Source organism: Poecile atricapillus, chromosome W, assembly GCF_030490865.1.
Source record: "Poecile atricapillus isolate bPoeAtr1 chromosome W, bPoeAtr1.hap1, whole genome shotgun sequence".
Taxonomy (NCBI): domain Eukaryota; kingdom Metazoa; phylum Chordata; class Aves; order Passeriformes; family Paridae; genus Poecile; species Poecile atricapillus.
The window spans coordinates 98472113-98488539 of NC_081288.1; the positions used below are offsets into that span (position 1 = coordinate 98472113).

The 16427-nt window shown below is 45.4% G+C and overlaps 1 long non-coding RNA gene across 1 annotated transcript in view; it reads right to left on the reverse strand.

The window, feature by feature from the left end:
- The window catches only part of LOC131591657 (uncharacterized), a 51216-nt gene that overhangs the window by 19100 nt on the left and 15689 nt on the right, over positions 1-16427 (reverse strand). Inside the window, exon 2 of the long non-coding RNA XR_009280430.1 lies at positions 15603-15714. This is a non-coding gene — a long non-coding RNA (uncharacterized LOC131591657). The remainder of the gene's footprint in view (positions 1-15602; positions 15715-16427) is intronic.

Here is a 16427-nt window from a genome sequence, read left to right on the forward strand (position 1 = left end):
TCCTCGAGCAAAGACAATCTCATTAATAGGTTTGTCTTTTCCCATGGAAGGAGAATTCCACACCGACCCCCTTAGCCACTTCCCTGTGTGTAGTATGGGGACCTGTGGACATGATTTTCTGAACCTGAGAGAGTTTCAAGCTCTCAGGGGCTGATCTGCTCCCAAGGGAAAGTCTTTGGAACTTTTTTCTCTCACAAGGACTGTTGTGAAAGACAAGGGAAAACAAGGCTTTAGTTTCCCAAAATAAAGACACAGGTGTTCTGAGAGTGTCTTTCTCTTGTCCCACCAATGGGATGAGGGAGGTGTCGTTCCTTGTACCAATCAGGTTAACCTGTATCGGAACACCTTATAAAAAGGGTTGGAAAACCCCGAAATAAAGGCTTTTGCCTCATGAAATAAACCTCTGGCTACTGTGTGATTCGAACCCTCGCTCTCTACTTCCGTCTCTTCTAGCGACAGGGACCTTATCTCCTCCCACAGTATGTAGTGGTTTTGTTTGGGCAGGATGTAATAAATTATTGTTGTATTAAAAATTCGGAGTGTATATAAGGAAGATATGTTTTGTAGGAACAAAACAAAATATAAAGCATAGAAAAGCCTCTCCTCAAAGTAGGATGAGGCTTTTCTCCAAGGAGTTGCTGATTGCCAGCAACGCCCAAGATAACTAACCCAAACCGGCCCATCAACCCAAAGAAACACACAGGACACGGACCATCAGGAAAACAATGAAACTAGCTCGGGAAATTATCTACCTCCGGACCCAAGCAACGCCCTGCGGATTCCAGTGGGTAGAGAAACCGATCAGTGGAAAAAGACAAGTTCCAAAAGAAAGACTTCGCCAGACTTAAACATTTCTGTGTTGAAAAAGCAATCAGGGGAGACAAAGGAGAAAACCCGGCCGAGATACCCATCGGCACCAGCCCGGATTCCACCACCCTGTCATGAAAAACCTAACATTGCAACACACAGAGTCTCCTTTACATATGAGGAGATTCTGGCCGGACACGAGATAATGTCATCATTCTATGTCAGGAAATCCATTCACTGGACAATCAAGGACACTTGGTGAATGGAACCTGACTGGAATTTTGGCCTGAGGACTTAAAAATCCTATAAAACCCCAATCCTGAGGATGCTCAGACGTGGATTTGGGAAACCTATACCTCTGGTGTAGACCCCTGTCCACCCAGCGCTGCGCTGATCTTTTTATTGTGGGTTTTTATCGCTGTTTTTACTTATTATTGTTTATTAATAAATTTCTCTTTGATTTTATCCCAAAATTGCCTTTGCATTTATAACAGATTGGTGCCGTGACTCGGATCGGAAAAACTGTGGGAGAACCTCGCTATTCAGGGGGGTACCCCCGCTGATTTCAGCGGCCTGGGAAGCCGAGAACCTCCGCAGTTCACTCCGACATCCGAACCAAATTTAGGCTAAGGTAAAAACCACAATAAAAGAGGATACGGATCCAAGAAGAGCTCGGGAAAAGAAGCCGCGGCTTGGTAGCTCATAAAAAGTCAGTTGTGCACGAAGACATCCTCGCAAGAAAATTGCTGTAAGTACTGCGAGGTTGAGCGGGGTGATTGGGCGAGCGTGTGTGAGACGTGATCTGATCACGGAGCGAGTGCGGACTCCAAAAGCCGCGGTTCCATCCTCCCGCGAGGGAATTGGCCGGCCACGGAGGAAGCGAATCGGTGTGAGAGGGCTCTCTCTACGCGTTTGTAAAGCCTGGGGCCAAAGGGGTGCTCTGGGGGACCGATCACAAAGGGCTGGAAGAGGAAGAGGACGGCCAGTAGAGCTCGGGAAAGAGTAAACTCTTCTAGCAATTAGGATCCAGGAGAGGTCCGAAGGAGAGATCAAAGCGCTAAGAAAAACCCCGGAACAGCAAACCGCGAAGGTGAGTATTAGCAGACTTTTGACTCTCAAAACACAAACACAACGCAGAGTACTAGGTAAGACTCCTTTTTTTTCACCATGGGACAGAAAAAGAGTAAAATACAAAAACCAGTAGATAAGAAAAACCCTTCCATAGAAACGAAGGAATTGTTAGACATCCCACCAGAAAGTCCTTTAGGTTGGTTGTTAAAATATTGGGAAAATTGCCCTGAGAGGAAAAAGAAGTCCAAGGCAAAAATGATCTACTATTGTGCCGAGGTTTGGGGTGAACAGGAACTGAGACCCCATCTCACTTGGCCAATATTAGGAACGTTTGAAAAGTGGACGTGTAATGAGTTACTCTCTTATGTAGAGAGCAAGGTTTCCTCGGACTCCGAGGAAAAGGAATATGCCAGACTCTGGCTAAAGGCCAGAGTAGGACTATTTCCGATGAAACTAAAAAGTGAAACAAAAACAGAAACCTGGGAGCCCCTTGATCATTTACCCCCTCCATACCACGGGCCGGCAGGGTCTCCCGTGGTGGATCAAGTGGTGCCATCAGCTCCCACGAGCTCGCCAGCGCAACAAGGTGAAGCACACACATCGCGAACAGGGGAACCGGCGCCAGCAGTGGTTCCGGTGGCCCCTCCTCTGGCTCCTCCTGTGGGAACCGCAACCGCCGCTGTTTCCCCAGAAACCATGGTAGCGCAAAGTCGGGGATCTCCGTATCCCCCATTGCCCGTCCCGCTGCCCCAGCCAGGTTCCTTGAATTTGGCAAGGGGAATCCTTCATAATAACCTAGTGGCGACTGATTTTACATCAGCAATAAAGGAACAAACTCTCAAAAACCCCTATTCCCCCCCCGCAAGCAGGACTCGGTTTAAGGCTAGACAGATGAGTGAAGAATGGGAAGAGAATGAGAGTAGGCACAGAATGTTCCCTCTCAGGGAAGTGCCTACGGCTCCAGGAGTGATTGGGTTTGTGAATGTACCCCTAAATTCAGGGGATGTGCGAGCGTTTAAGAAAGAGATGGGACGATTGTTAGATGATCCGTTTGGAGTAGCAGAGAGATTGGATGAATTTTTAGGCAGTAGCATTTATACATATGAGGATCTCATGGCTATCTTGAGATCTCTGTTTAGTCAAGAGGAAAGAGAAATGATTAAACAGGCTGGTATCAGAGACTGGGAGCGGCGAAACCCTCAGGGAACGCCAGGCGACCAGAAGTGGCCGAGCGTAAGCCCGAGTTGGAGTGCCCAAACAGAGGATGGCAGAAGGAGCATGAATGATTTAAGGAATATAATTGTGCAAGGAATAAGGGAAGCGGTTCCCCGGGGCCAAAATATTAGTAAGGTGTTTGGGGAATGTCAGGGGAAGGAGGAATCCCCCACCGAGTGGTTGGAGAGATTGCGGCGAAGTCTGCAGATCTATTCTGGGACAGACCCTAGCTCTCCGGTAGGAGAAGTGTTACTCAAAACACAATTCGTGGCGAAATCATGGGAGGATATTAGAAAGAAATTAGAAAAGATTGAAGGGTGGCAAGAGAAAGGTCTCCAAGAGCTTCTAAGGGAAGCTCAAAAGATTTACATGAGGAGAGAGGACGAGAAACAGAAACTTCAGGCCAAAATACTAGTGGCCGCAGTAAAAGAAGCTCAGAAACAAGAACAGGCACACGGCAAGTTTAAAACAGCGCCGAAAAAGCCGCAGGAGCCACAGAAGGATGGCTCCGCCCCGCGGAAAGATCCCCCAGAATGTTTTTACTGTAAGAAAGTAGGACACAACGGAATTGCCGCCAGAAAATAAAAGATGAACAAGTATTTCAAGAAGATTAGGGAAGTCTTGGGCTCTTTCAGATGGGGACGATAACAGCTAAAGAGCCCTTGATAAAGTTAAAAGTGGGTCCCCATCGTGAGGAAATAGAATTTTTGGTTGACACGGGAGCTGAGAGAAGCACCCTGCAAAAATTACCCAGGGGATGCGTAGCAAGTAAAGAAAAGGTAGTGGTAATCGGTGCGAAGGGAGATCCCTTCAAAGTTTCTGTAATTAAAGATGTGGAAATAGAGTCTGAAAATAAAATATGCCTAGGAAATTTGTTATTAGTAGAAGAAGCCGATTACAATTTATTAGGAAGAGATATGATTGTCTCGTTAGGTATAAACATTGTTGTAAAGAATTCTGAATTAGTAATAAAGATATTTCATTTAACTCCGAAAGATGAAAGGGAAATTGATCCCAAAGTGTGGCATTCAAAAGGGGAGGTGGGGAAATTAGATATCACCCCCATCAAAATTGAAATAGAAAACCCAGAGGACCCGATAAGGGTAAAACAATATCCCATCCCGATAGAAGGGAAAAGGGGTTTGAAACTAGTAATTGATGACCTCCTTAGAGGAGGTACCCTCGAACCCTGCATGTCCCAACATAACACCCCCATCCTGGCAGTAAAGAAAGCGGATGGGAGCTTCCGACTGGTTCAGGATCTCAGGGCAGTAAATGCTAGAACCCGAACCAGGTTTCCGGTAGTGGCAAATCCTTATACTTTACTTAACAGACTCTCACCCGAGGATGTATGGTACAGTGTAATTGATTTAAAAGACGCATTCTGGACTTGTCCTTTGGATGAAGGGAGTAGGAATTTCTTTGCCTTTCAGTGGGAGGATCCGGACACGAATAGAAATCAACAATTAAGGTGGACGGTCCTCCCCCAGGGGTTTGTGGAATCACCCAATTTATTTGGACAGGCATTGGAACAATTACTTACTGAATTCATTCCAGAGGAAGGGACAAAGCTCTTACAATATGTGGATGATTTATTAATTGCTGGAACCATGGAAGAAAAAGTCAGAAAAAGTACAATTTCATTGTTGAATTTTTTGGGAAAAAAGGGTTTGAAAGTATCAAAATCCAAACTGCAGTTTACGGAGCCCGAGGTAAAATATCTGGGACATTGGATTTCTCAGGGGAAAAAGATGTTAGATCCTGACAGAGTGGCTGGGATTCTCGTGCTCCCAGCCCCAAAAACGAAAAGACAAATCAGGCAATTTTTAGGGCTCCTGGGATATTGCAGACAGTGGATTGAAGGATACAGCGAAAAAGTAAAATTTTTGTATGAGAGATTAAACACAGATAGAGTGAAATGGACCACTCAGGATGAAAGCAAGTTTCAGGAATTGAAAACTGCACTTATAACTGCCCCTGTTCTAACCTTGCCAGACACAAACAAAGAATTCCAGCTATTTGTTGATGTAAGTGGACAAACAGCCCAAGGAGTTCTGACCCAGGAGTGGGCAGAAAAGAAAAAGCCCATAGGATTTTTATCAAAAATCCTAGATCCAGTCAGTCGAGGGTGGCCTACTTGCTTGCAAGCAATTGTTGCAGTAGCTCTGTTAGTTGGGGAAGCAAAAAAGATAACTTTTGGAGCCTCTTTAACAGTCTACACCCCACACGATGTAAGAAATATCTTACAACAAAAAGCCGAGAAATGGCTAACTGATTCAAGACTTCTGAAATATGAAGCCATGCTAATTAGTTCACCAGGCCTCGAGTTAAGAACAACTACTGCCCAAAACCCGGCGCAGTTTTTGTTTGGGGAACCAACAGGTGAGCTATTGCATGATTGCATTGAAGCAGTAGAATTGCAAACTAAGGTAAGACCGGACCTGGAAGATCAAGAGTTAGAAGGGGGGGAAAAATGGTTCATTGATGGTTCATCAAAAATGGTAGAAGGAAAAAGAAAGTCAGGTTATGCCATCATAAATGGTAAGACCGAACAAATCATAGAATCAGGTCCCTTGCAGGCATGCTGGTCGGCTCAAGCCTGTGAACTATTTGCACTCTTAAGAGCCCTCAAAGGCCTGAAGGGAAAAAGGGGAACTATTTTCACGGATTCAAAGTATGCATTTGGGGTAGTGCATACTTTCGGAAAAATATGGGAAGAAAGAGGTTTAATAAACACCAAGGGAAAAAGATTAATACATGGAGAAATAATTAAACAAATTTTAGAAGCTGTCAGAGAGCCCCAGGAGATATCCGTAGTCCATGTAAAAGGACACCAAACTGGGTGGCGGTTTCACACCAGGGGAAACAATCTAGCGGACAAAGAGGCGAAACGAGCTGCGTTACTGGCGGTAAGTATTCCCGAGATCAGTCCCAAAGAAACCCCAGAAGTGTCCGTGCTTCCTTCAGAGAAGGAGCAAGAAGATTTCAAGAAGGTAGGTGGATATTTTAAAGAAAATAAATGGTGGTTGCCAGACGGGAGGGAGCTGGTTCCAAAAAGTATAGCGAAAGGAATACTCAGGAGATTGCATGAACAAACCCACTGGGGAACCAGAGCACTGGCTGAACAATTTTTAAAATTTTTCGGATGTAAAGGAATCTTTGAACTTGCCAAGCAAGAGGTACAGGGGTGCGTGATATGCCAGAAAGTAAATCGTGCCAATTCAAAACAAACAAATTGGGGTGGCCGACCACTTTCGTATAGGCCATTCGAGAGAGTCCAGGTAGATTTCACGGAATTACCAAAGATTGGGAGAAATAAATATTTATTAGTGATAGTAGATAAACTGACACATTGGGTCGAGGCATTTCCCAGAGCAAAGGCTACGGCCCAAACCGTGTCTAAAATTCTACTAGAGGAAATAATTCCTAGATATGGGATAATAGACCATATCGATTCGGATCAAGGGACTCACTTCACCTCCAAAATCATTAAACAACTGTCAGAAGCATTGGGAATCAGATGGCAATATCACACCCCCTGGCACCCTCAAAGCTCGGGACAGGTAGAAAGGATGAATCAAACATTAAAATCGCAATTGTCCAAATTAATAATCGAAACAAAAATGACTTGGGTCCGATGTCTTCCTTTAGCTTTGTTAAACATCAGGACCATGCCTCATTCTGAAACCGGTTTATCCCCTTTTGAAATGCTATATGGAATGCCATATAGGCATGGGATGCCGGTGGCACACCCCCAAATAGAGGATGTGCAATTACAACCTTATCTCATTTCTATAAATAAAAATCTACAGGAACTCCGGAAAAAAGGACTGATTCCTCAAAGCACGACATTGGGATTTCCAATTCACAAAATCCAGCCGGGCGACAAAGTATTGATTAAAGTGTGGAGGGAACTTCCCCTCAGTCCTCATTGGGAAGGCCCCTTCCTCGTTCTCCTGACCACGGACACCGCTGTACGAACGGCCGAGAAAGGGTGGACTCACTTTTCTCGGGCCAAGAAAGTTCCGGATTGCCAAGCCCCCGAGTGGAAGATCACCACCCCGCCAGGAGATTTGAAAATCAAGCTCCGAAGGCACCACAAATGAACAATAGCGAAAGGATAAGTTGCAATATCCGCGATTGTTATTGTTTCCCGTTTGTACATTTTAAGTGCGCTTATTGTAAGCAGATTTGGGTAACTCATTGCATAAGGGGTTATAAACCGAGGGGATTGTGCACTAGGTGCCACGAGAGGGAGTTAGACCAGACCAATCGATTCCTGATACTTGCAACTCGAGCGGGCCTTTTGGAACTTGACTCTCCGGAGTGGTTCCTGTTTTATCAAAAAGGATTAGGGGGTCAGCTTGATTGCAAAGCAGAACCCTTGGAAATTGAGTGTCGGAGGACCGTAAAAGTACCTTGCAGATTTGAACCAGTTAAAGCATCTCGGTGGGCAACCTTCAAGCGGAGGTTTGCCATCAGGACATCAAGGGCCCCTGAAGACAGTCCTTGCTGCCGGGAAGATGGTTATCCCCGCCGTATACTTTTGTACGGGCGGAGGGAATGGCAGAGGGATGCAATTGTGGGGAATCCTGATGTCCCTGAGCCTAGTCATGTGCTCAATCAAGAAAATAGAGGCCGAGGTCCCCCCAGGGGAGGTTCCCCAGGGGAAGTGTGAGCAGTGTCAGACTGCCACAGAAAACGAGCTCTTGACCGAGTGCCCTTCAGAACTACATGCAGGTATTTGTTGGTTAAACGGCACTCAGTTCGAATTGTGTAAATCAAAAAAGAAAATCTGGTGCTCGAATTCGAGAGTAAGTATCAAGGAAAAACCCATTCGGAACTTGGAAGGAAGAGGGGTTGTAAGGACCCACTTCCGAAACAAAAGAGAAATAAAGGGAATTCCCCCAATCGAGGTCTGTGGACAGTGTAATAAGACTGTCTGGATTGGGGGAAAGAAGCACTCAACGTTTTTGGCATACCACCGAGTTAACCCTACATGCTACAATGAAGCAAACTTAAAACCGTGCATGATGGGGGGAAAATTGTACTGGGAAGGGAAAAATGTGAAACACGAGACAAGGCTGACATTCAATAATGAACCCATAATTTTGGAACTATTGAAGTCAGATGATGAGAACTCGTGTCTTCAATTTGACCCAGTGTTCTGCTTTTCAAAGGATGAAAAGGGATTAGATCCAGAGAGTAAAATAAAGCAAATAGCTATAGACATAAAACGACAAGAAATGGAAAATAAAAAGAAAAGGCTGGAGCAAGAGAGGTTAAACTCTCTCAGTGAACAATATGAACTATTAGAAAGACAATACGATAATTGGAAATTACCCAGCCCCAACCAAAACCTGTTTGTTGATCTAATGCAGGAAATAGCCACCGAATTAGGTATATCCAACTGCTGGATATGCGGTGGCTTAAAATCAGCCGAGAGATGGCCATGGAAAGGAGAGGGATTGACCCCGGAACAGATATTAAAAGGGACAGAATTAAAATTCTCGAAAACAACCCGGAGGCCAGAAGGATGGGTCATAGATGACCGAATAATTGGGACTTTTTGCATTAGCCGGGAGGGAAAAGAGTTTACCAATTTGGTAGGATACACTCCGTGTGTGAATACCCTCACGGTAAACTCAGAAAAGAAAACAAAAATCTGGCACCCGGAATCACCCGAAGGATATTGGATCTCCTATCGGGAAAACAATTGCGAGTGGATAGAGACTATCGAATTATGTTGGAACAAGAAACCAGGGGCCAATCCCTTCCATACTTTCATAGGCCTGAGGGATTATTGGGAGGATCCGGCAAAAACTAATAAAAACTGGGAAGCTCCCGATGGAATTTACTGGATATGCGGGAAAAAGGCATACAGTGAATTACCTCGGAAGTGGAAAGGGTCATGCACACTCGGACTAATTCGGCCATTTTTCTTTACACTACCAAAAGGTGAAAGTAAGTCCCTAGGGGCTCCCCTCTTTGAAACCTTAGCTCGACAAAAGAGGGACCTAAAAAAGATATTACCGATAGCAGGAGGGAGCCAGAAATGGAACGAGGAGGAATGGCCGGCCGAGAGAATCATACAATACTATGGTCCGGCCACTTGGGCGAATGATGGCAGTTGGGGTTATAGAACCCCCATTTATCTCCTCAATCGGCTCATTCGACTGCAAGCGGTAATGGAGGTAGTTTCAAATCACACCTCAGAAGCCCTGGAACTCCTAGCAAGGCAACATTCTCAAATGAGGGCCTTTGTTTACCAGAACAGACTGGCTCTCGACTACTTGCTAGCTGAGGAGGGAGGGGTGTGCGGGAGATTTAATGAATCAGAGTGTTGCATGGAAATAGATGATTATGGCGAAACTATAAAGGGACTAGCTGCGGAAATCAAGAAAGTGGCACATGTGCCAGTTCAAAAATGGAATTCTATTCTACAAGCCTCTTGGTGGGACCAAATTTTCGGGCAAGGGGCTTGGTGGAAAAAGCTAGTATTCTTTATAGGATGTTCAATAGCCGGAATCATCTTTTTGCCTTGTTTAATTCCTTGTCTGATTAGGCTAATACAATCTGTAGTGCAAGGAATGCAAATTGCCGCCCTCCCAATAGATCCGGAAAAATCACAAGATAAAAATGCCCTTCTTTCTAAATTACTGATTTTAGAAGAAGAGAAAGAGAGTGATAAGGCATTAAAGGCCTTAGAAAAATTTGAAAACGAACATATGCTGACCACTGAAATTGACAATTAAACAAAGAAAAAAATGATAATGAAAAAGAGTAAGAAAAGGATACTTTTCTTTAAAAGAAAGTGTGAAAGTAACGAATTTTTAAATGTGATAAATTATTAGGTGGGGGACTGTAATAAATTATTGTTGTATTAAAAATTCGGAGTGTATATAAGGAAGATATGTTTTGTAGGAACAAAACAAAATATAAAGCATAGAAAAGCCTCTCCTCAAAGTAGGATGAGGCTTTTCTCCAAGGAGTTGCTGATTGCCAGCAACACCCAAGATAACTAACCCAAACCGGCCCATCAACCCAAACAAACACACAGGACACGGACCATCAGGAAAACAATGAAACTAGCTCGGGAAATTATCTACCTCCGGACCCAAGCAACGCCCTGCGGATTCCAGTGGGTAGAGAAACCGATCAGTGGAAAAAGACAAGTTCCAAAAGAAAGACTTCACCAGACTTAAACATTTCTGTGTTGAAAAAGCAATCAGGGGAGACAAAGGAGAAAACCCGGCCGAGATACCCATCGGCACCAGCCCGGATTCCACCACCCTGTCATGAAAAACCTAACATTGCAACACACAGAGTCTCCTTTACATATGAGGAGATTCTGGCCGGACACGAGATAATGTCATCATTCTATGTCAGGAAATCCATTCACTGGACAATCAAGGACACTTGGTGAATGGAACCTGCCTGGAATTTTGGCCTGAGGACTTAAAAATCCTATAAAACCCCAATCCTGAGGATGCTCAGACGTGGATTTGGGAAACCTATACCTCTGGTGTAGACCCCTGTCCACCCAGCGCTGCGCTGATCTTTTTATTGTGGGTTTTTATCGCTGTTTTTACTTATTATTGTTTATTAATAAATTTCTCTTTGATTTTATCCCAAAATTGCCTTTGCATTTATAACAAGGACAAGTGCGGTTAGCAGATCTTCTGGTGTTAACCAGCCAAGTGGCTTCTGCTAAATTTGCAGCCCAATGCTTCCATGCTCGATTACCTAACCCTCTTGACACAGTCATCAGCAGTCCATCATACCTCTCAATCTTTCCAGAGGCTTGTGGGTGATAAGGAATGTGATATATCCACTCAATGCGTGTTTCTTTGCCTAAGAGTTCATAAGGTTATTTCAAAAACAAGCCTCGTTGATGCCATTCTTTCTGGGGTACCATGTCTCCACAAAAATGTGTCTCTCAAGGCCTAAGATAGTATTTCGAGCAATAGCATGGTTTACAGGGTATTTTTCCAGCCAACCAGTAGTTGCCTCTACCATGATGAGTATGTAAGCTCTTGCCTTGGTGTGTTCATGGCAGTGGTCCAATATAGTCAATTTGCCAGGCCTCACCATATTTAAAACCCAGTTTGGCCATCTATTCCAAGGAGATTTTACTCATATGGCTCACTTGACTGCAGCACATGTTTCACATTCATGGGCAACCTGTGTGATAGCCTCTGTGATCAGATCCACCACTCGATCACAAGCTCATCTGCAGGTTGCATCTTTTCCTAGATGTCCTGATGTTTCACGGGCCCATCGGGCTGTAAAGAGTTCACACTTCTGCTCCCAGTCTAAGTCTACCTGAGCTATTTCAATTTTGGCAGCCTTATCTAGCTGTTCATTGTTGTGATGTTCCTCAGGGGCGTGGCTTTTGGGCATGTAAGCATCTACGTGACATTCCTTCAGAGCCATGTTTTCTCTCCGTGCAGTGATGTCCTGCCACAACGCAGCAGCCCAGATGGGTTTACCCCTGCATTGCCAATTGGTCTTCTTCCATTGCTGTAGCCACCTTCATAGGGCATTAGCCACCATCCAGGAGTCAGTATAGAGACACAGTACAGGCCACTTTTCTTCTCCTTCAGCGGCCTCAACGACTCATTGTGTGGGACTCCACACAGCAGCTTTCCACCTCTGATGGTTTCCTACCACAAGGCAGGATCCATCAGTAAAGACAGCATGGCCTCTTTTCATCTTCTGATAACTCATTACATGGTGGTGCTTCTTGAGCACGAGTGACCTTTCAAAGAAATTCTCCAAAATCTCTGCCTTTATTCATGGCTTCTCAGGCAATTGGGTTTCCCCAGTCGAGCTCGTTGTGTGATCAGTGCTACCCACCCACTTACTCCATGTAGCACCGATTGCACAGTGTGTCGAAGGGAGGCTTCCTTTGAACATCTAGTGTAGCACAGGAAATTGCAGTGCCAAGAGGAGACACGCTTCTTTCCCAACGACTTCTGAGGGTGCTCAAACCCCTTCATACGCTGCTAATATTTTTTTTCTTTTCAGCTGGAGTGCAGTGGGCCTTCTGATCTTCAATAACCCCGGCTCCAAAACCCTAATGGACAACCTCAGGTTTCCCTTGATGTTCTTTGCCAGAAGCTCCAAGTGAGACCATGCTACCCAGCTGCAGTGTAGAGGATATTTTGCAGGGCTGGTCCAGTCTGAACAGGCCCAAGAACTACCCTGCAAGCGATTTCCTGTTTGATCTGCTCAAAGGCCTGTTGTTGCTCAAGGCCCCATTCAAAATGGTTCTTCTTCTGGGTCACTTGATAGAGGGGCCTCACAAGCTGACTATAATGTGGAATATGCAATCTCCGAAACCCCAGGCGGCCTACGAAAGCCTGCGTTACCATCTTCTTAGCCGGTGAAGACATAGTTGCTATCTTGTTAACCACATCCATAGGCACATGACTGCGGCCATCCTGCCATTTGATGCCCAAGAACTGGATGTCCCGTGCAGGTCCCTTGACCTTGCTTTTCTTTATGGCAAACCCAGATTTCAGAACATTCTGAGCTATTCTTTTTCCCTTCTCAAACACTTCTTCTGCCTCACTGCCCCACACAATGATGTCATGAACATATTTTAGATGTTCAGGGGCATCACCCATTTGTGGATGCTAAGCGCAAAAGCAAGCAGGGAACAGAGCCTTTGTGAAACTAAGTCACACAGGCTTCTCATTCTGGCCTAAGAAAGCATAAGAAAGAATCCAAACAGTCCTTGGTAAAGGACAACAACCTGCAGGTGTTGTTTAGTCAAGGGGTGGTGTTCCACTTAACCAATGATGGTGGATGTGTTGCTTTAACGATCAATGAGAGTTTTAGCTCTCAGACATTCTCAAACATGTGTATAAAAGAAGATTAAGAATAATAAACTTTGCTCTCTTGGACAATGAAGCTAAGGGAATCAGTGTCGTGCTTATCGCCGTTCCTAATATAGTGCGACACCCATTTTCCAGTGCACTTTGGATCAGTCCGTGAGAGATGGTAGGGCTGTGTTTCCACCCCCGGGGCAGTCGATTCCAGGTGTACTGGACACCCCACCACATGAAAGCAAACTGTAGTCTGTGCTCTGCTGCCAAAGGAATGGAGAAAAATGCATTGACAATGCCAAGTTCAGCATACCACCTGGCTGCCTTCGACTCCAGTTCATATTGGAGCTCTAACATGTCCGTTACAGCAGCACTCAGTGGGGGCGTTACTTCATTCAGGCCACGGTGGTCTACCGTCAGCCTCCACCCTCCATCGGACTTTTGCACTGGCTACATGGGACTACTAAAAGGCAAGTAAGTCAATGTCCTGGGGTGACTTTATGATGCTTGCATGCCCAATCGCCTTGTTTATCCTACATATTAAGTTCTGCACCTTTAAGACTGGCTCTGACAGCAAAGGGGGGGGGGGGGGAAAGAAGAAGCGCACAGTTTGTGTTGAGAAAGAGCACTCACTCCCCCGCATCCTGCTCCTGGACTGTGTTGTCTGTAGCACGGACAGACAGAGGGACAGAGCTCTCCTTTGCTTTTAGTTAGTTTTTAGCTAGCTGAGGCAGAGAAGTTCCCTGGACTGTTATTTTCCCTTTGTCTTGCATCCGTTCAAACCTACTCTGGACTGAAAACCCAGACAAATCCCGGGAGCTCACACCTGTGGCCCACCGGGGCCTGGGCCTGGGCACTTTCCAGCGCCGGAGGGACGGATAAGAACCTGAGTGAGCCGAGCTACACCACATGAAAAGGACTTTTTTCTGGATTTGCCATCTCATCGAACAGCGAGAAGTTTTATTGTTTAACATTATACAATTTCTGTTAAATAAACAGGTTTTACCCACTTTTTTCCAAGGTAATCTTTTTCCCAAACCAGTTGGGGGAGGAGCCGCTCGAATTTGCTTTCTGGAGGGACCCCATTCGGAGGTTCTCCCCCACATTTGCCCTAACCCAGGACAGTCTTGCTGATAGCACCTTGGCTCTCCTTATCCACCTTTTCTTTGTCACTTCTGGGGGCAATTGCTGTAGTTGTTGTTGTTTGCGTCCCTATCTCAGCCATAGTGTCCTCAAATGCAGTTTGGGTCCCTGCATCAGCCACGCTCCTCTGCAGTACTGAACTGGGGCTCAATAGGCATAGGCCAGGACCCCCGTGCAGGGCAAGAAGCTGCTGGGTTTCATTGGGGTAGGTAAGACACCCTTCTATCAGGTGACACATCAGTTTGCCAGGGTTCATTACCTGCTTAGGTGTAAAGTCCCAGGCAATGGGAGGTGATAACCACTCTAGGAACCTGCCCAAATCCTTCCACACACACACACTGCCATCCAGCGACCAGACGCTTCAGGGCACATTTCAGTCAGTATCTCCTCACCTACAGATTGTTTTGTCTTACAGCAGGATGACACCAGATTCCACAAACCCCCTAGTGTGCCAATGGTATTAGTTAATAGTATTAATAGTATTCAACAGCATACATAAGAATGAACAAGGAACACGGGAGCCTGCATTCTAAAACAATCTACATCAATCCCAGATAGGGAGAGGGATTCCCTCATTGTCCCCAGAAAATAGCTCCCCCAGCACAACAAAGCCATCTGTGTCACAGCAAAGCACAGAGCCACTGTTTGTATTAACATGCTCCCAAACTCAACAAAAGAAAGAGTTAAGCAGCGTAGCTGACAAACTCCATGCCCCGCACAGGAGCTTGCTACTCAACACCTACTATTACTATACCATGCAAGATATATAACTGCCATTGTCTCAGCCCACGTTAGAAACCAAAAAGGACTGGTGTGGGTTTACCTTGGCTAGACGCCGGGTGTTCACCAAACAGCTCTATCACTCCCCAGCTGGACAGGAGAGGTGAAAAACAACTTGCAGATTGAGATAAGGCAGTTTACTAAAGCAAAAGTGAAAGTTTGTGCATGAACAAGGAGAGGGGAAAAAATAAATAAATTTATTGTCTAGTTTCAATCAGCAAGCACTGTCTAGCCACTTCCCGGGAAGCAGGGCTTCCGCACACGTAGCAGTTTCTCCAGAAGGCAAGCACTGTAAATAAGAAATGACCCCCTTTCCTCTTCCTTTACTTAGCTTTTATTTCTGAGCTGACGTCATATGGTATGGAATATCCCTCTGGCCAGTTTGGGTCAGCTGTCTTGGTTGTGTCTCCTCCTAGGATCTTGCCCACCCCCAGCCTACTGATGCTGGGGCAGAATGTTGGAGAGACAGTACTGATGCTGTGCCAACGCTGCTCAGCAGTAGCCAAAACACTGGTGTGTTAACACCACCTTTCTAGCTACCAGTGCAAAGCACGGTGTGGGAAAATGACCGGGGACCCTGTGGACCGGTAACTGGGGATGCAATTAGGGGAAACTTAGGAGTTATGTTAACATCCTTACAGGAGTTATAACAGTACGGGAATTACAGGGCAAATCACAGTTGCTGCTCCCTGGATGGAATGCAGCTGGCATGAGCTGAAACCTATTTCGTGATGATTCCCCATACACACGCACCTGCTGAGGGAGATGGAATGGAGGATGGAGCGGAGCGAAGGCCAGGTTCTACAGAAATCCTTGCAGGGAAGGGAACTCCGTGGTACTTTGCAGCTGATAAACCGCATACCACCTGTCAACCAGGGGAGACAGGGGAAGATGTCTTACTGCTGAGTCAGCAACTGTGGTGAAATCTCTCTCCTTACATGAACTTGCTTCAGTAAAGCTTAATAATAATATTAACGCACACCCCAATCCCAAAGTTACCCACCTCCAAAGTGCGACCACCCCTCACTGGGCATGCGCTCTATATTCTATATTCTTTTTGACTGTATCTTTAAAAGCAAAGCAAGAGAATTTTACACCAATCAGTAACAAAGGTATGTATGACTAGAGTCACTCAAGCTCCACCTAAACACACAGAAATAGTATAAAAATAAGTCGAGAATGGGGAAAAGGTAGGGAAGACTCCATTGTAGCTGCTGGGATCAGTTGATGAGACAAACCTGTCTTCTCCCCCATAGAGATGCCTATTGGATAAGAATCATACTCTATGCATGCTGAACATTTTATTGGGGATTAGAGCTTGTCTGTATATATTCCTTCAAACATATTTTTGCAGTCAGACACTATCACCGACAATCTTCAAACCTTAACCTGTCACAATTTGTATTAATAAAGAGTGTTATTCCATAAACTGTTAGCGTGAATCCTTGGCGGACGTTACCAGTCACAAGCAGCAGGTAACACAATGGGTAAAGGGGAAGACCTGCTGAGGGGTCTCCCTTACACTGTTGGTGTGTTTCCCTAAGTCAGTCCAACCACCCTCTGATCCAGTAGGACTGC